This window comes from Euprymna scolopes, chromosome 15 (assembly GCF_053919585.1).
Source record: "Euprymna scolopes isolate OS-2025 chromosome 15, ASM5391958v1, whole genome shotgun sequence".
NCBI lineage: Eukaryota > Metazoa > Mollusca > Cephalopoda > Sepiida > Sepiolidae > Euprymna > Euprymna scolopes.
The window spans coordinates 107,454,770-107,475,457 of record NC_136496.1 but is presented as its reverse complement, the minus strand read 5'-3'; the positions used below and the strand labels follow the sequence as shown (position 1 = coordinate 107,475,457).

Below are 20,688 nucleotides of genomic sequence, written 5' to 3'. Positions count from 1 at the left end.
ACAATTCTTTTCCAAATGGTCTGGCCTCAAAGAGTCGAAAAGAAATAGGGAAGTTCGGATTGGTTTCGGTGTTTTTGTTTTGCAGCATTTGGACTCTTTTCAGGTTATGTAGTGTCGAATATTTATGTAGTGCCGAATACACTCATTTTAATAAAAGTTTTCATACTTCAAGTTCTTAATATTTTCAAATATTTATTTCGTGGTGTTTGGTGTAGTTGTCTTCTTTTAGGACATATAAATGCTTTTTTTTGGGTTATTTAATGCTGAATATAGTGATTTTAGTTAGTGTTTATGCTTAAAGTTTTTAATAAAATATTTATTCATGGTGTTTAGTTTGATAGTTTTGTAGAGGACAACTATTGCATTCTTTATGGGGGATTTGCAGAACATGATGGAGTTTGGAGTTTTGAAGTAGCGTTAACAAAAATATGCATTAAAGAAAGTATGGAAATAATGTGTTGTCAGAGACTACTTCTGAATTGACCGTATCAACCGCGTCTGTTACCAGTAGTATCACTATTTATAATGTCGGCAAGAATCCACGTAGTGATACAAGAGAGTAGGTCACCATGACATTAAACATCCGCAAGACATAGAAAATTATTAATCCATTTGACTCTATTGCATTAATTCTTTATGCGCACAGATAGTTTTCTGTTTTTCTTTCTCAACAAAGCCAAAACCAAATGCGTAAATAAACTCTCTTTGATACACGTGTACAACATCTTATCCTCCGTACCTCACAGTAAAGCAAATATTAGTTGTTGATGTTAAACATGCATTATCTTCTTTTCATCATGCGTTTCAATTCTTTCTTGGTTCCAGACGATCATTTCTTTTCTTCTTTCTCCCCCCCCACCCTTCTCTCTCTCTCTCTCTCTCTCTCTCTCTCTCTCTCTCTCTCTCTCTCTCTCGCTTTCTATCCTCCATCATAACAAAGAACCTACTTCCTGCTTGTGTGGTAATAAGACTTCTTTAATACACTTGTGATGTAAGGCTGTGTGAGGTGTTAACTTTGGTCAAAATCGCTTTCTTTCATCAGTTTTCGATTATCGATACTTATCAGATACATTCCGATACAGTACCTATCTAAAAACACTGCCCGATACATAAAGTACATTTGTGTGGAATTTCATAAAAATCGACCAAGCTGTTTCAGAGTCCATAGGAAACGAATTCACACATTCACGCAGACAAAGTTTATTTTATGTAATAGATAGATAGATAGATAGATAGATAGATAGATAGATAGATTTCAAGACACATAGATTGATAGAGAGATTGATTTCAAGAGACAGATCATTATTATTTTCTACTATGTTTATGTTCTACCGGCCTTCTTTGAACAGAGGAAATTACACCAATTAGCACTATAAATAGTGCTAGTAATTCCAACACCGGTGAGAGAGATGCGACTGCACTTCAACTGCTAGCCGAGTGCCCATCAGATATACACGCTTTCTTATCTTTGTACATTATTGTTAATACATTTGTTCTTTAACTGAACCTCGACTTGATTGTTCTTATTTTCACTGTTGTTCCACGACACAACAGTTTATTTCAAACAACAGGATTCACACTTGATTTTCTCCATCGGCATTCGCGGTCAATAGTTTGCTAAGGAGGAACTCTGGCCTCTTGAAATGTTGATGTAAAGCATTAAACTACCTTCTTTTTGGGGCATCCTAGCATGGAAAATGTATAGGATTTCTCAGCATAAACGTAACTCCTCTAAATATAAGGAGTCTGAGAATAAACATGCCCCACCTAAATGGGGGATGTCTCAGTATGAATGTGATTCATCAAAATAAACACAATCCATCTAAATATAGGGTATCTCAAAATAAACTTGAACCATTTTAATATAGGGCAGCTTAGAATAAACGTGACCCATCAAAATATAGGGTGTCTCAGTATAACCCATCTAAATATAGGGTCTCTTAAAATAAACTTGATCCAACTAAATATGAAATGTATAAGAAGACACGTGACACATCTAAATATAAGGTATCTCAGGATAAACATGATCTATCTAAATATGTAACAGAGTGTGGACGCATGTATGAAAATGTGTGAAGTGACGTCACAGTAGGGGGGAAAAAAAGACTATAAAAAAAAATGTGTGCAATGACGTTCAAGAGGACAAAGGTCAGAGAGAAGGAGCACGATCACGTTTTATTTGGGAAAGTACCAGAAATAAATGTTATTTTTACAACGAAAAAAAGTGAGTCGAGTTATTACTTGTCTTCTGTTCCTTGCAGCGTACTCTGCTACAACGTGTTGGGTTCCAGGTGTTAACGTGTGTGTAAACGTGTGTAATGTTACAAATATAGGAAATCCTAGGATAAATATGGCCCAGATCAATATAAACATGATTCATCTAAATTTATGGAATCTTAGAATAAATGTGACCTATGCACATGATCATAGCCAGACAAGAAAAGCTTGAAAGACTTTCCTAAAAGCTGAATGTGGTTTGATGTAATTTGCATATCAATGAAGTTACACACTGGAATTAGGTAATATGAGGCCGGCAGTTAAGATGGCGGGAGTTGAGTTCGGGAGAACCTGACAGAAGAGGTCAGATCTGAGCATGTTCGAATGCTGACAAGAATCCATTTCTTTTTTTTTTTTTTTTAATTATTAGCTATTTCGGCCTGAAAAATGAAGTCGCTGTGATCAAGATGAAATTTGAAAGCCTTAAGGAAGGGAAAGAATAAACGAGTCGCATCAAACTTCAAAAATTGAAAGTATCGTGAGTTAGTTGTGTCTCACCGAGTATTATGGGTTAGCTAGCCGAGTATTGTGGGCTAGCTGTGTCTAGCCGAACAGGGTGGGCTAGTAGAGAGACTAGCAGGGTTTTAAGTTTATGAGGTGATCTTTAAGGATCAGGGGGAGGGATGTAGTTTGATGTAATTTGCATATCAATGAGGCTGCACACTGGAATTAGGTAATATAAGGCCGGAAGTCAAGATGGCAAGGAGTCGAGTTCGGGAGAACTGAACTGAACAGGTCGAAACTGAGAATGTTCAAATGCTGACAAGAATCCATTTCTTGTTATAAAATTAAGATTTTGCAAGATATTTTCTAAATATGCAACTTGGTGTTGCATGTCATTATTATTAGTCAAGTTGTTGATTATCTCGACACATTCTTTCATTATTATGTCCTGGATCTTCTGAGTGATGGCTATGTAATTCATTTCAAAAAGTGCAGTAGCTTCTGAAGTCTTCATCTTCAATCACCAAAATATAGAGTTCTTGCTCTTGCCTAATAGGGATCAGTGTGCTTCCTCACTAAACCGCACCCATTTAGAGATTAATAACTCTGCTAATATTATCTGGTGTAGAAACAAGTTCTGGGAACATATACCAGAAAGAACTGTGGAAAATATGTCATTCACTATTATAATGCAATCCGTATCACTACATACTTGTAAAAGGCAGCTGTTAAACGAGTGTAGTGGTACAGAACAAGGTGCAGAGAATATCAAACCTAACTGAATTCAGTGTTCACAATCATATCGACCTAAACAATGATATCGACCTAAACAGAACTGAGACGGATAAGAGATCTAAATACCAAGTTCTTATTTATGACATAAGAAATGAAACTATAGGAAAATTTCAGTAATTCCAGTAATCATAGGACTGGACTCATAAAAATAATTTAAAGAACTAATTAGCGATTATATACAGTGAACCAAATGCAAACAAGATACAAAGAATTGCACTTAAATATTAGAATACTAAAAAGATTTCTCAGTTGGTGTCTCTGAAAAAAAATCTGGCATCTGATAGGATTCTCCATCCCCAGCAAAAAAAAAGTGTAAAGAAAATTGAAAGAAAGTGATAAATGCCATTTGCTTGAATGATTTTGAAACGTGTTTCTGTGATATAATCGTGTGTAGATAAACGGCACCAAAACGTGGGGAAGAAATGAGAGTTTATATAAAATGTATTAATGTGTGATCGTCGATTCATGAGTGTTTTGAAATCGATATACATTATACATGTTGGGATGTAAAAACATCAAATGGGATCATACCTTTTTCCAACGGTTTCCATGTTTCAGCTGTTTGGAATATTGGACTGGAATAAAGACTTTCAACTTCTTTAAGAAAGAGAGAGAGAGAGAGAGAGAGAGAGAGAGAGAGAGAGAGAGAGAGAGAGAGAGGCTAACCCGAAACTTTGATAATATATTCATACAGATCTTTATTCCGGAATCGTCCCATCTCCTAGAAGTTACAACCACCATGCTTAATCACATCTCTGCCTCAACCAGCTTCTTCGGTCGTTTTGGAAAACTCATCTTCTCTCGTTGGCTCCAAAAATTAGACTGAACTGAAACTCTCACTGACCAGGTATCCTCGTAAGATACATGTCAGCTTAAAATTACCTTAACATCAAATTGTTCGAGGTTAAGCTATTGTTAAATTGTTATTTTTTTTTTTATTTGTTTCTATTATTTATGTAAATATTGATTTTTCTAGTTTGTTCCCATATAAACATTTACCGCAACAACAACTTTTAATATCAACAAACTAATCTATCCTAACTTGCATGGTTATCAGGTATCGTCCGGGATTGCTTTATGCAACAATTCTGTATTTTATCAATCCTAGCAAAATTGTGCTTATTTTCCGACGCCAAAAATGATTCTTTAATTATATTTTTTTTTTGATAGTGTTTAAAACAAAATCTTCCGCTGCTGATTGTAATAATAAAAAAATTATTGACTTTAAACTACCAGAAAAACTAAAATCTATAAATCACCCCCACAAGCATGTTTTGGGGTTTGAGAAAATATCTGCACATTTAACGTGTTTTTACGGTAATCTGGGGGAAAAAATAACAGCTCTACAGTTAAATATTTAAAAAATTATAAAGAATCAGTTATTGTATCGGAATCAGGAAAAATATGGAAAGATATCATTAATATTAAACTACCGAGGCCCATGGATTCTTCATCAGACGCGTATTGTTGATGTGCTTGAAAATATTTCCATTCTATGGAGATTCAGTACGAACGCAGACCCACAATATCATTCTACCAGTTTTTACTCAAATTGTAATGCCCTTGTCTTAATGCTCAATAAATGAGGTTTCAAAATATATAACAGAGTGGGTACCTATCTCCAAAACCTATGTAAGAGTTTGTGATTTATTTCCACATTATGGACACTCAATAAGAACAGAGACTTTACAATACATCTTTAAATAGAACATATACTAAACTTGATCTTAGCTCAGAGACCAAAGAAGTGTATTTTACTTTGAGTTTCACATTCGACACCATAACAAAATCAGATGTCATTTGTAAAACAAAGAAGACATTTTTTATGCTATTAAGTTATAGTGATTGTTAAGTCATTATAAATGTTGGAATGTAAAAACATCAAATGCGATCCGTCGCTGAAATATTTTAGTCCCTATTCTAAATAAATTAAAACCATAGTTTAATTACACAAAGTAAATTTAGCATTAACAAAAAATTAAAGCAATTAAAAAGAAACACAAGTCGAGAATCTGGGGTCCCTTTCCAAGATTGAAAAATTTACTTTCATCATGACTAATGTTTGTGTAAGATTTTTAAAAATCCAACAGGTGGTTATTGAGAAAAATACGAATAAGCGAATAGGCAAATGGGAGTAAATTACTAGGTCCAATCCTTCCTTTTTTCGGGGGGGGGGGACCAATAATTTGAAATAGGAATAGAAAAATATAAATTTTGTAACTAAATTGAATTGACGTAAAATTATTTTATTTACCTGCTCTCTGAGGGCAGGTGTGGGTTTAATGGAAGTGTTTCTGTGAAATGAACCAGATTCGAACTTGGCACACTAAGGTTTTCTGTTCATGTTGTCAAGCACTTAGTCACCGTCACTCCCGCCATAATATTATTATAGGTACATATGACTCTATGAAAGCATTAGTAAAATCTACAATCTCTTCTGCAATCCAGTCATATTGGGTGCAAATACACCTCAGTGTATGACGTACGTGCCCACTAATGTTATGGTATGAATATAATAAAAAGTAAGTGATGCATACATTTTTCTTTAGGTCATCTGAAATGATAATAATAATTCATAAATAAAAAAATTAAATTACTGACAAAATTCTATTATTTGATATGAATGTTTTAGTAATATAACTAGATAAATAGTGAGTGCGAACATTAGAGAAGCGCAATTGTTTTCGATCAATCTTACGGAGGGTGGGTATATATATATATATATATATATATATATATATATATATATATATATACTCTACCATGCCAAAGGGGTGAACTGATTTCTCCAAAGTAGGGAGTTACATGGAAATATAAAATTCCCAAATCGTAACCAGTTGCAAGTATATTCTTGACATGCAATAGGAAAACATTAGGATTTTTACAATACTTGCAAGGATGTGTCGACGTCTTCATACATACAGCGCCTAGTGTAATGAAGAGCAAACTGACAGAGATTAATCTGGCTTTCTAGTACAGACGGGATCAAGGGATCAAACAAAATCCAACTCGTTGACTTCGGCTTAAAATGGGAACAACCTTGACAAGGATGAGTGTTCAGTGCATAATGATGTGTCAGTGATGTAAGGACCCATATCTCTCCTCTACCCTTAAAATATATAGAAACGCTCATGGGGCATTTTTAATCAGTCAGTTAGAATTCAGTTCGAGTCCAAGAGACACAGTCGTCAGTTATTCTGAAAGACTTCTTGTGGAAGCGGCGAGAAGTAGCGATATATGACAGATGAATCGATAGAGAAATTCTCACCTTCCTTCTAAGGGTAGGTAGAGAACAGGAACGCAACTTCAACCGTGAAGCGAATAAAGTTCCAATTATCCATAGAAATGAGCTTTTGTTCCAGGGGAGCCGATACGGTCAAGGAATGTGGAGACAAGATATAAAGGTATTTCTGTTTTGTTCTTATAAACCCCTCACAAGGGCTGATGCGCTGTAAATATGAACATTGACTTCCCCCACCCACACACAACAAAACACTAGTATTCCCAAATTGTTATCTACCTAGGATTGACCAGACTAAACGTTGCTTAATTTCGGTGATCTAACGAGGCCCGGTGTCTCAATGTGATTATGCTATATATATTTACTAGCGGGGGTACCTGGCATTACCCGGGTGTTTGTTGGTGTAAAAGAAAAAGAAAAAGTGTTTCGAACCCATGACGAACCCGAAGGTGGAAAAGAAATTGAAAGAAAACGCCAGATCTTACTGTGATGCCACGAGGCCATAGGAAGTGAAAACCGTTCAAATTTAGCGATGGCAATCAAAACGTTGACTTGCAGAAACGAATGTTGGCTGGAGGCCAGTTAAGCTTTCTGCTGTTTCATTTATTTGTTTCCCCACGATGTTGGGGAAAACTAGCTTCCCACAAAAAGAGAGTGTTCAAATGAATATCAATTGTTTGATGTGAGGGGTTTCCCCGACACTGATCAAAGCTGATTGCTTTCTGAGCGTCCTGGCACGAAAGACTTTGCTTTTGATTCAGTTTCGCTTTTAAAGAAAAAAGCCAAACAAACATGCAAAAGGAAGGAATAGCGTGGATTTTATAAAAGTCGATCAAAATAAATCTAGATACAACGTCCCTTCGCAAATCGTAGATATTATAATCTAGGGAGTATATAAAAAGTTCTAAGGCATAGTAATACCCCCCCCACTGAGAACCCCGGTGAAAAAAGTATTTTCTGTACATACAAAAACACTCACAGCCTCTTTTATATATATAGATGGCCTCGTTTTATATCTTTGTTGATTTTTCATCAGAAATGATATTAATCTAATTTATAAAACTCACTCTCTGTCTGTCTGTCTGCCTGTCTGTCTATCTCCATATTTTCAAACGCTATCTCCTCCGAAACTAAAAGTCACAGAGCAGCGCTAAGGGCCTCAAATGATTGGATTTTTATGGACCGTTCTTTTATGGGTCTTTAGCCAGTTTAAATAATTTTTAAGGGGTCAAAAATAGGGTCAAAATTGAAATAATCGTTATACATTTTTACATTCATCTGAGTTTATTTTTAATCAGTTCATATGTGTATCACGTTGGTACAGTGGTAACGTCACCAGCTTTGTGTGCTACAGTTTTGCTTTTGGTATCGATTCTAGCTGATGGTATCCAAATGTTTTTATTTTTTTGCTTTAAAAATCACGGCTCTATAATAATAGATACGAAATGTGGATAAATTAAAATATCATATTTAAGCATGTTTTGTGACCGGGCAAATCCAGGCAAAGTCATGCGCCTCCTCGCTCGTAGTTTTTATATAAAAAATCAAATTACAGACATAATTCTATCATCTAATATCGAAAGGATGTGCAGAGTGATAATGTACGTACGAACATAAGGTTGCCTTAGTGTTTTATTATGTAGATGGGTTTAGTTTATATTGAAACACTCTGTATAAATTTAAAAATTTACAGTGTGTGTCAGCAAACCTAGAGAGCAGTATTAAAAAACAAAGTCAAAATTTTTTTTTAATTTATTTTCTCCAGAAAATCTCAAAAAGTCATTCTGTCAATTAAATTATGCTTGCAATTTTGATATCGTCGTTTTATGGCATGCGTCAATTATTCAGTTTGCAGCTCGTCAATGGACGCAGTGGAAATGCAGCACTGCTCCATTTATTTTTATTTTTTTAAACTTTACAGTAAAAACTAGGAGATTGAGTATTATAATGAGGAAATTCTGATTACCACAGCTTATTAAAAATAAGAATACTTAAGTTAAAACTTTATGCTTGATATAAGTAAGAATACCTAATTTAAAACCAATATTTAATCTCATAAAAAGTCAAATAAAAATTAATAATCTTAAAATATCTTTTGACTAGCATACAGAATGAGCCAAAAGTATGTGAACAATAAAGTAACATTTACTTAGAGATCCCGTATGCATATATGTATATGTAACCAGCTGGCAGCCTGGCGTTGCCCGGTCGTACAATATGTTTAAACATGATATTTTAATTTATGTAGATTGTGTATGTATTATTATAGAATCAATCATCTATTGATTATTATATTAGGAAGAATAATTTCCCTGGTGGACTAATTCACAAAAGTAAAAAAGTAAAAAACTAATAATGATAATGTCGTTCATCAAATTCCATCTGTGTTTATTTATAATATCACATCAGCTGATATTTGAGCTTGACGATGAATGACCTGGAAAAGTCTCTTATGGTTAATGGTTAGTTTTAAAATATGCAAACGAAGAAATGATTTGCAGCGATTTTAAATAGTACCTCTCTTTTTTTTTATCACAAATTGAACTTATTAATAAGAAAAAAATTAAAATAAAATGGTGAGGTACACCCAGGATATCATTCGATATGTGGTCGGATGCTCTACCACTAAGCCATATCTCCAGATTATAATGAATTTTTTTTAAGAAGAAATGATTTGCTGACATTTTATTATCTCCCTTGGCTAGTGTAATATAAAATATTCCCCTGCAAAAATTCTTCTTTTTTTATCTATAAGAGAGAAAATGACAGACATATAAATTAGCTTTGTGTAAAATTTGCAAAAGATGGGTTCAGCCATTTTGGAACCTATGAGGAACTCACTCACTCACACACACATACATACACACATGCATACATACACACACACATACATATACTCAAATAGTACAGGTAGAGATAAGACAATTATATACAATTTTCATTAATATAATTGTTTAATTACATAAATTTTATGCATGTACCTAACATCTAATTAAATGTTACTTTACTGTCCCCCTACTTTTGGTTCACCCTGTGTGTGTGTGTGTGTGTGTGTGTGTGTGTGTGTGTGTGTGTGTGTGTGTGTGTGTGTGATATTTCCCCAAACCTCTGGCCTTGATGGAGAGGAGACTAAAACTTGATGCCATGGTTTCAAATGATTTGAAATAACAGCAAGGGGAGACTTGGTTCCAAATATTTCTCATATGTTATATCTCCCCTCTTTTAGAAATAGGGTACGATTATGAATATCTCCGGTATCAAATAATCCTTATACACTGTGTACCCAATATATAGTAGTGATTTCCAAAGTTAAAAAAAATAAAAATATAACTTGGAAACCATCAGCTAGAATCGAAATCAAAACATTTAGCACTCGAACCTTAGTCGTTGCCGTTTGAGCTATCGTCAGAAATAGTTAAAAATGTACCAGTTTTTAATGTATAAATGTATATATTTGCACATGTGTACAAATAACATATTTAGTCGACTTATGCTTGCTAAGTTTCAGTTGTTTTCAATTTTGACCACTAAGCAACTATTTTTATCGGCTAACAACACATACCATCAGCTAGAATCGGAATCAAAACATTTAGCGCTCCAGCCTTAGTCGTTTACCATTTGAGCTATCATCAGATGGATAAGAAATAGTTAAAAATGTACCGACTTTAATGTATAAATATATATATTTGCACATGCGTACAAATAACATGTTTAGTCGACTTATGCTTGCCAAGTTTCAATTGTTTTCAATTTTGACCCTTTAGCAGCTATTTTTACCGGCTAACAACACATAAAAGCAAGGTCTACAAAAATGCAAGTGTTTGACATGTCTTGCAGCACTCTGCGACATACATCTCACTTTGAAAAAAAAATGAAGACAAACAAACATGCATGGTGTGTTTTATATATTAGATTTTTTATTACACAATCCTTTCATAAGATATTTACTTTATATTCTTCGATTCTAGCTTTTTTCTATTTTTTCTTTATTATTTATTTTATTAATCATTTTCCCACCCTTTTTCTGCACAACTCGAATTCGTTTGGAGTTATTATGCAAATCAAATAAAATTCAATAAATCAAATTTTCTTTGATTTTTTTTTTTACTTAATTTGAAACAATCAATTTAGATGTGGAAACAAAGTTTGAGGTTAACTTTAAGATATTTTCAACATGTTTTATTAAAGCTATTAGATTTATTAGAAAAAAAAACCAGGTGACTAAAATTATTATGCAAAACCAGAAAATAATATTTTAATTCAATGACAAGGTTATACATCGATCAATCGATATAATATTCAGTTGTTCCCCTCTTAGTTAGTCTGTACGTAACACTTTGAAAAAAGGCAAATACAATTTTTTAGGGTCAAAGTACTAAAAAACGGCTAAATTCGTGAAAATGTGGCTTTAAAAGGGCCAGTCTGAACAAGAGTATAAGAATGACCTCCCTTTGATGTAGCCTCGTTTTCGAATATTACTATAATAATATATTATTATTGTTGTAATGGTGTGAGAAAGGAGTTCACGGTAATTTGGATATGCAGCAGTGCTTCAGCAGTGAAAAAAACGGGAACATTTGAAAGAAACAGGGCAAACAAAAAGAATATTGTTTTCCAAGGAGTCCTGAATTAGAGGAATAAATTAAAGATTGTCTCTTTCAATGTAATTTCATTATTTGTATTGAACTATGTAGCACAAAATTATTTTTACAGTATTTATTAGTACTTATTAATTTATCTCATCTGGGTTTGTTCTTTCATATATTTATGTAGCATAGGATAGAAATGTTAATAGACGTGTGATGATGTTTGCTGTGGGTTATTGGTTTTTCCGTTCAAAACACTAATTTTTTTCCATAAAAAAATATCAACTTTATTTATTTGTTGATTAAATATATTCATCATTCCGTGAAATTTCCACGAGTCCTGTTGATAATAATATTTCATAATAGAGAATATAAGAGATAAATTTGTCTTTAAAGAATTTGCATATAAAGATGATGATCATTTCTCTGTTGATTTTTGTTTTTTTTACTAAGACAATTTCAATTTCTGATATGATTACTTAACTTTTCTTCTTTTGCTTAAAAATTAGCCACAAAATCATTCATCTTCATATAATTTGCCATCTTCATATAATTTGAAACCTGGCTAGTGAGAGTTGAGGATATGTGTTGCATGGATAGAAATTATATGAGAACGATAAAATAGATGCATAGTACAAGTCTTCAACACAGGCCGGCTTAGATCACTCTGATGATCTAGGAAGATTAAATCTGGACAATATAAAGAGATGTGTGCAGAACAGGAGACTTTGATAGTATGGCCACATTGAATGTTTGTTTTACAGCATATTTTCGAGTTATTAAATGCTTATTCCAGTAATGTTTGTAAAAAAGATTTTGTGCTTCAAATATTTTATATCTTCAAATATTTATTCATAGTTCTTGACTTGATTTTTTATTTTATTTTATGGCATATCAACCTATTTCGGGTTCAGCAATTTGGTAGATCCGTTCTCTCTCCCTCCCAACTCTTGAATCTTAACTAACAATGATATGTCTCTTTGAAGCTCTCTCCTAAAAGTCCCTGTCATTTAAAGTGTATAAGACCATGTCAGATTAAATAATTTTATCTGCATTTCCCAGCCAATATCTAACATTAGTGTAGTATCTGTTTTGTGATAATGATACCATCCTCCCAGGCATTGCCTCCTACTTTTGGGGGGGATAATGTAGTATCTGTTCTGTTTTCATGATATCATCCTCTCAGTTGCTAGGAATTGACGAATCAAATTAATTCATGTTCTGCTACCAACCAATCAGAAACCAGAATTGCTCCATAAAAATTAAACCTTTTCTTTAGAAACCTTGCATATTTTTTCTTTGTGTCCACACGGGAATAATCTTTTGCTCTGTGACTACAAAATGATAAAATCAGGAACCTGAACAAAACAACTGTCTACTGAGAACCAGTCACCTCCAGGATCTATATAGAACAACTAACCATCGGAAACTGGCCTGAAACTAAACATGACTTCCAACTCAAGAAAGGTACTGGAGGCCAACGCCACCAGACAGCTATGTTTGGGGTTTATTTTTTTAACACAGCTTAGTAAAAGCTATGGTTGCTTATTATTCTGTTTTAATTTAGCCTGACGGACATTGTTTTCTTTTGGGGAGCGAGGAATTCGAAGCTGGGTGCCTCGTCAAGTGATAAAAAATAATGTCACACCTATTGATGATGTTTATATCTGCTTCTTCTGCCTCATTTGCCTCGTTTAATTTTTGTGGGAAGTGTTCTTAAATGGGAGGTGAGATGATGATAATGATGATGAATCACTATGGAGATTTAGAAATCTTTTAGACGAGCTATACGACCCATTATGTTCAAATTTCTTTTGTAAATATTTCTAATTTTTTTGTTTTTGTTTTCTAATGTAAAGTATCTCAGCAAAAAACACGGATCTGGCTTTGATTAAATAAGAATATGAAAAAAAAAAATACAAAACAAATAAGAAACGACAACTCCGATTAAAAAGAACAATATTTTTTGTTGTTTTTTTGTATAAGTTTAAAAATGTGCACAGTATAAGAGATTCTGTGTGATCCTGAGATCAAGGTATCACACACACACACACACACACACACACACACACACACATGCACGCACACATGCATGCACGCAGATGCATGCACACGCACACACACATGCACACATGTATGCACGCACACTCACATGCATGCACACACGCACACACACACACATATGCACACACACATGCACATACACACGCACACACACATGCACACACACATGTATGCACACACGCGTGCACACACACATGCACACACACACACACGCACGTGTACGCAAACATACACACGCACACACACACACACAGCTCAACTGAGTTATATCACTAACTTGTCTTGTGTTGTTTAAAAATCGTAGTACGTCCACAGAGGTCATCATTAGGCTACAAGTGGAAGGAGCATCTGTTATTTATTATCAATCGTCATCTTGAAACTTTCTAAATCACGTGATATTTGAAGCATTTGCATATTTATATTGTGACACTTCTTATGAATAACAACCAACAATGAATTATTCATTGACGGCGCTAATCACTTTACTTCAATGAATTAATTTCTCCTTAATCGATGCAATCGGCCTGCTTCGTTTTAATTTTATTTGCTACTTCATATAACTCCATCTTCAAACTTGACCACAGATTTTCGATCGGAATCAGACACGAATGCCGAAATCGTTTAAATTAATTTATTCATTTATTTACAAATTTTGCAGAACTCATAACATGACACTAAAAGGCCAACTAGTTAGTGTGCGTGAAATGATTACTAATGTGCTGCAAAGAGATAATAGCTAGAAGTCATTTAATTTTGTTTTTTAATCACGTTCACCCCTAACATAGCATATAGCCACTTGGACATAAGGGACTACTATTTGGGATCATGTCAAGGAAAGATTAACAAGATGTCGGTTTATGTTACAGTTAAACTTCTGCATATCAGTGCAGTCAAGGAGGCAGGTAGAAGAAAGGGAATTCCAAAATCTAGCTGTTCGAGGGGGGGGGAACTATTAGAAAGCTCTCTGGCATTTAGGGACCTCAACAGTGAAAGAGCAAAAATTTTGTTGCAAAGTGAGCTTGTTGGGGATATGTACATCGAAGGGGCACTAGTGTAATGAGTTCATCAGAGCACATTCCATTAAAATATTTGTAAAACAGGCACAGAGATGCAACATTGCAGCGATGGGACAGGAGTTGGAGCTTAGTTGACAACGTGGGATATATTAGATTGAAAACATTTTTGGCCCCTATTCAAGGTTAGTAGTAGTTGCACCAGGCCAGATGTGGCAACAACACCCCATGCATGGACGAATGGTGGCCTTTTAGAGGTATAGAATACACTAGACCAAACAACGGTGGGTAGAGCGGTAGCCCTCGATATATCTAAGGCTTTTGACAGGGTATGGCACGATGGTCTTCTAAGGAAAATTAGATCATATGGAATCACTGGAAGAATTCATAATGTAATTTAATCCTTCTTAAGTAAGAGAAAAATTTTATTCTGAAGAATATATATATATATATATATATATATATATATATATATATATATATATATGTATATATATATACATACATACATACATACATATATATATATATATATATATACATACAAATCTATAACATAAAGCTTTGTGTGTGTGTGTGTGTGTGTGTGTGTGTGTGTGTGTGTGTGTGTGTGTGTGTGTGTGTGTGTGTGTGTGTGATCACGAATAGGCTCCTATATGGTTAACTATTTTAAAAAACTGATTACATATAATGATAGAAGATGTATCGAGACACAGGAATGGGTATGTTTGATCTGGCAGAACGGTGGTTCATTTAAATTGTGGGGTCTGCGTTCGTGCCTGATCTACAAAGTATGGAAATAAAAAATAAAAAAATTAAAAAAAAACGTTTACAAGTGTTTTTGATACAAATGTACATGATAATACTTTGATAAGTATGTTTTAACTTAAATAGGGATAGTGTAATAAAATTGTGGGGTCTGCGTTCGCGCCTGTCCTCCATAGAATGAAAATAGGCACAAACTTTAATAAAGACTTTTCATATCTATCTGCGTAAGTATACTTTGATAATTATGTTTCAGTTTGAAGAAATATGGTATAATAAAACTATGGGATGTTCGTTCGCACCTGACCTCCATAGAATGGAAATATGTCACAAAGTTTAACAAGGTCTTTTAATATAGATCCACAAAATATTGTGATAAATGTTTTAGTGTGAACAGATATGGTATACTAAATTATGGGGTTTATCTATTTTATTTTTACTTTCATCATATTTTGCTTTGGTTTTGATACCCCCAAATTCAACCCAAAGTTACAACCCTTCCTTTTCATAACCTATCATACTTTCATAAATCAGAGTCCATTTTCTGTAGGCTGTTTTTGAACCTAGTCAAAGACGGGTACTTTTGCTAGTATACATACAAATATACATATAATATATATATATATATATGTATATATATATATATATATATATATATATATATATATATATATATATATATATATATATATATATTCAATTTTCGCCCTAAACAAGGTATAGTACCACTTTGAAGTAGGGGGCTACTATCGGGTACATAAGTAGCAGGGATATTATGAAAGGAGATGAGTAGCAAGATGTTAGTTCACATTACACTTGAACTTCTGCATGTCAGTACAGCTGGGAAAGCAGAATCCTGGAAGGCAGTTCCAAAGTCTATCAATTCTGGGGAAGAGAATATTGGAGTAGAAGGCCTTCTGACACCTAGGGATCTCTACTGTGAAGGGGTGGGATTTAGCTGCTTGTCAGGTTTGTCGGGGTATTCACGTCGAGGGGGTACAAGTGCTTGTAGTTCGTCAGAGCATTCACCATTAATATACTTATAGAACAGGCAGAGGGATGCAACATTTTGTCATTAGGACAGAGGTTGAAGCCTAGATGACATTTCAGGACCTATCAGGTTAGCGATTCTCTTTTGAACCTTGCCCAGGAGGGAGAGACAAGTAGTAGATGTACCAGCCCAAATGTGACAGCAATACTCTATACATGGCGAATGGTGGCCTTATAGAAGTACATGATACTTTCGGGCATTAGTAGCTTTCTAGCATGGTAGAGAGAGCCCACCTTATTCGCAGCAGCCTTGGTAATGCTCTCAATATATCTGTTCCAGTTCATGTTCCCTGTAAACGTTAAGCAGAGGAGTTTAAAGGAAGTACTTTCGGGTAATTTGTTCTTGGCCATTGCTATTGGTGGTAGAGAAGGTTTCTTGTAATTATTGAAGGAGACAAGCTTAGTCTTGGCAGCATTGAATGTAACCACCAATTTTTGTCCCCATTCCACTACAGATTGGAGGTCATCCTCTGGTGTTTTTGTTATTTCCTTAGATATATGTTCATTTGTTTTCCTCTCGTGCCTGTTATAGAGAGTGGTGTCATCAGCAAATATACCCATCTCCGAAACAAATTTATCAGGGAGGTCATTTATGAATATCAGGAAAAATAAGGGCCCAAGGATAGACCCATGAGGTACTCCAGCATTTATATCATATTGTTTAGATGCACGGCCATCGAGGACAACCTGGATTTTTCTCTTATCTAAGAAGAATTTAATTGTTAAGTATTCTACCAGTGATACCCTATGATTTGATTTTCCTGAGAAGACCTTCATGTCATACCCTGTGAAAGGCCTTAGATATATCGAGAGCAAGCGCTCTACCCTCTCCTGCTTTGTCAAGTGAATGGTATGTACGCTCAGAGATTACAGTTAGAATGTCTGCTGTGGAACGGGCTTGCCTAAATCCATATTGTTGGTCGGTAAGAAGTTTAGCATCTGTAAGGTGATGGACTAGAGTTTGGTTAATTATGGACTCAAATATTTTGGCAAAAAGTGGGAGGAGGCTAATGGGGCGATAATTTGCTGGGTCAGTTCTTTCGCCAGAATTCTTGAAAACTGGTACCACAGAAGCAGTTAAGGTGTTATAACTATTTGCTAATATTTTCTCCTCTGAAGAGATGGTAGACATCGAAATCCTATAGGATAATATTTCAAATGTATTCTTTGTCTTATATAGAATAATAAAAATCTTTTGATTTGAAATTCAAACATTTCACGTCATAAATTTTTAAATTCATTGAATGACTAAAATTTGATATATGTACATGCATACATATCTTATTAATACTTTTTACCAAATTTGTTATGAATTAAAATTCGTAGACAATACCAGAACAATGACACCTTATAGCGGTGGTTCCCAACCATATACCAACAAAATCAAAGTCAATATTAATTGACTCAAGTAATTAAGCTTGATGATTATCGGTTTTCATAATCGAACATGCGTATAATATTTTTGCAAAAATCAATACAACAAAATATAAAATAAGAACATCATATTGTGTATTTTTTATGTATTACAATTGTTGCGTAACCATTTGGAGAAATTTAAACATTATATTATTTAAAAATATTCCTAAAATAGTTACTCTTCAGACACCAAAATACATTTGTCTTATATATGTATATGAATATACTCATAATCCATATTTTAAGGGAACAAGCGGTTTGAACTGACCTCGTTTTTCTTCATTTTATTTTATTTCTTTCTTTATTTTTTCAATTCTCTTCGATTGAATAAGTATCCCACTTTCGCATTTCTTATTTTTAGATGATATTTTTACGATTTTTCATTTTTATATTCATTTAATCTTTTAATATTTTTTTTCTATTTTCATAATTATTTTTTCCTCTCTTATTTATTAATTTATTTATTTACTCCCCAACTGCTAAACTACACTTTTTCAGATTTTATTTGCTTTAGTTTGTATAAATTTTTACTTACGATATATTTGCTTTTCGTCTTTACTTTTACCTGATATGTTTAAGAAAAAGTATAAATTAAAAGGTGTATTTAAATAATTTTAATCTTCACCTCATACTGGTTATGTAATTAATTTAAATGTTAAATCCTTATTTTCAGCCTTATCTTAATATAAACATAATATCTCTGTTTTTAAATTTTTATAATTCCCATATCATTCAGTATATCGAGACGGGACATAACACAATTTTGCCCAAATTTATCGATTCATAATTTTATCGAAATTTTTTAATATTTTTAATTCACTACTTTGATTTGCGTCTTTATTCATTTCCTATGCTTGATTTTAAACTTGTAGTTCTCATATTATTCTCTTTATAGCAATCTAGGTAAAATTTTTCAGTTTATTCAAACTTATATTTTGATTTAGTCTATTTAAATCCATCTCAATAGTTTGCAATTACTTAATATGCGATGTCTTTTTTCTGCGCAAATGAAATGGTTCAGGTTACCAATAATGATTATTAAATTTAAATTTAATTCTATTTCCCTTATTTAGGTTACATTAAGTTTGTTTTCTATATGTTAAGTTAACGACTTTATTTTTTGCATCATCCTAAATTCCTTGCATTAAATTAAAAATTCTCTTGCTACACTTACATTTCACTCACAACATATTCCTTAATTTTTTATATACATGTTATATTCATCACGTCTATGGCGTGGTAATAGAAATTTATTTCTATGTAGACAGCTTTGTATAACATCAAACTTTTTGTTTAACATTTCTTCTTTAGAATTCACTATGACTCAAGTAAGCATAGATTACATGTTACTAGGTTTATATTTCATAGCTTTATCTACTATTGGCCATTTTAATTCAAATTCTATTTTATTCTCATGTAGTTCCTTAACCCTAATACAGTCGTGTTTCTCTTCTTATTTTCAATATTTATTCTTGTTCTATCCTTATTTTTATCATTATCATCATTCCAATTTAGTTTCTTCTCTGGTCCAATATTAAATGCATTTTTTTTATATATATAATGACTTGAATTAAAATTTTAAATGCAGAAGTCAAGTATCATGCTGTCACTTGTGTTCTGAACAGAAACATTGTTTTGGAAGCACCCCTGTCATATTAAAGAATCTACTATTGATCTTATGTGCCTGGCCTTATTACTTATGCCTTGATAATCGCTTAAATTGAAGTTTAAAATGCAAAAGTCAAGTATCATGCTTCAATTGTGCTCTAAACAGAAACATTTATTTCTGACACAACTCTGTCATATCAAAGAACCTACTATTGATTTTATATGTCGGGCCTTTCGGCTTGTGTGGTAATAAAACTTCTCAAATACACTTGTGGTGTTAGGCTGCGTAAGATGTTAAAATCAACTGTTCTTTCATCGGATTATTTTGACTATCGATTATCATCGATACTTATTAAAGACATTCCGACAAAAAGAAAAAAACTATCAAAAAAACAAAAAAAACACTGCCATGTATATAAAGTACCTTTGTGTGAAATTTCATAAAAATCGACTCATCTGTTTTCGATGCCATAGAGAATGAATTCACAGACAGATACACCGACAAAGTTCCTTATATATATATATATATATATATATATATATATATATATATATATATATATATATATATATATATTGATTAAAACAATTCATAATTGTGAATTAAAAATCAGTTTCAAAAGGAAAAACAAACAAAATCAACTCGATTGTACGATCGTTTCAGAAACGATGTTCATTTTATTGAAATAGACAATAAGTATTGACAATAATTTGACAAAAGTTTTGTCCTTTAAACATATTCTCCTCATCAGTAAAAATAAGGGGGGGGGGGAAGTTCAAGACATCAAAATCAAACTAGCATTTAAGTCGTGAGTAACGCAGATATTCCTTATTTAGCTCCATTATAAAATTTGTGTTAAGTTCACTCAGTCTATCTTTTGGCTGTTATATCTTGTCTCCGAATGGTTAATACACACACACACACACACACATATATATATATATATAATATATATGCAAATACAGTAAAATTAGGATTAACTTGAAAAAAATTGTGGAAAAATTCATATCGTAACTTTGATTGAAATGGAAATAAAAATATTTGTTTTTTTTATCTAATTTTGATTATTTTTTATCAAAGACAAAATGTATGAAGTGTCAATTCGAATTAATAATAGGAATGGGGTCTACATTGAAATATGAAGGTCATTCAAACCGAGATTAATCAATTTGTATTACTCACCATATTGTAATGGAGATTTAGCGCTCTTTAAAAAACAACTTGAAGTATAATTAAAAAAAAAAATATTATATATATATATATATATATATATATATATATATATATATATATATATATATATATATATATAAATAAATTAAGTTATGGGATTCGTCTGTTCATACACAATTAGAGACACGTGATTGGTTGACAAAAAAGGAATAGGGAGAGTAAAGATTACTAAGATAGTAGTTTTTGTGATGTCGA

The 20,688-nt window shown here is 33.0% G+C and overlaps 1 protein-coding gene across 7 annotated transcripts in view; it reads right to left on the bottom strand.

The window, feature by feature from the left end:
* LOC145294057 (regulator of G-protein signaling 7-like) overlaps positions 1-20,688 on the bottom strand; it is a 728,168-nt gene that overhangs the window by 548,266 nt on the left and 159,214 nt on the right. The gene's annotated exons all lie outside the window — the stretch shown is intronic.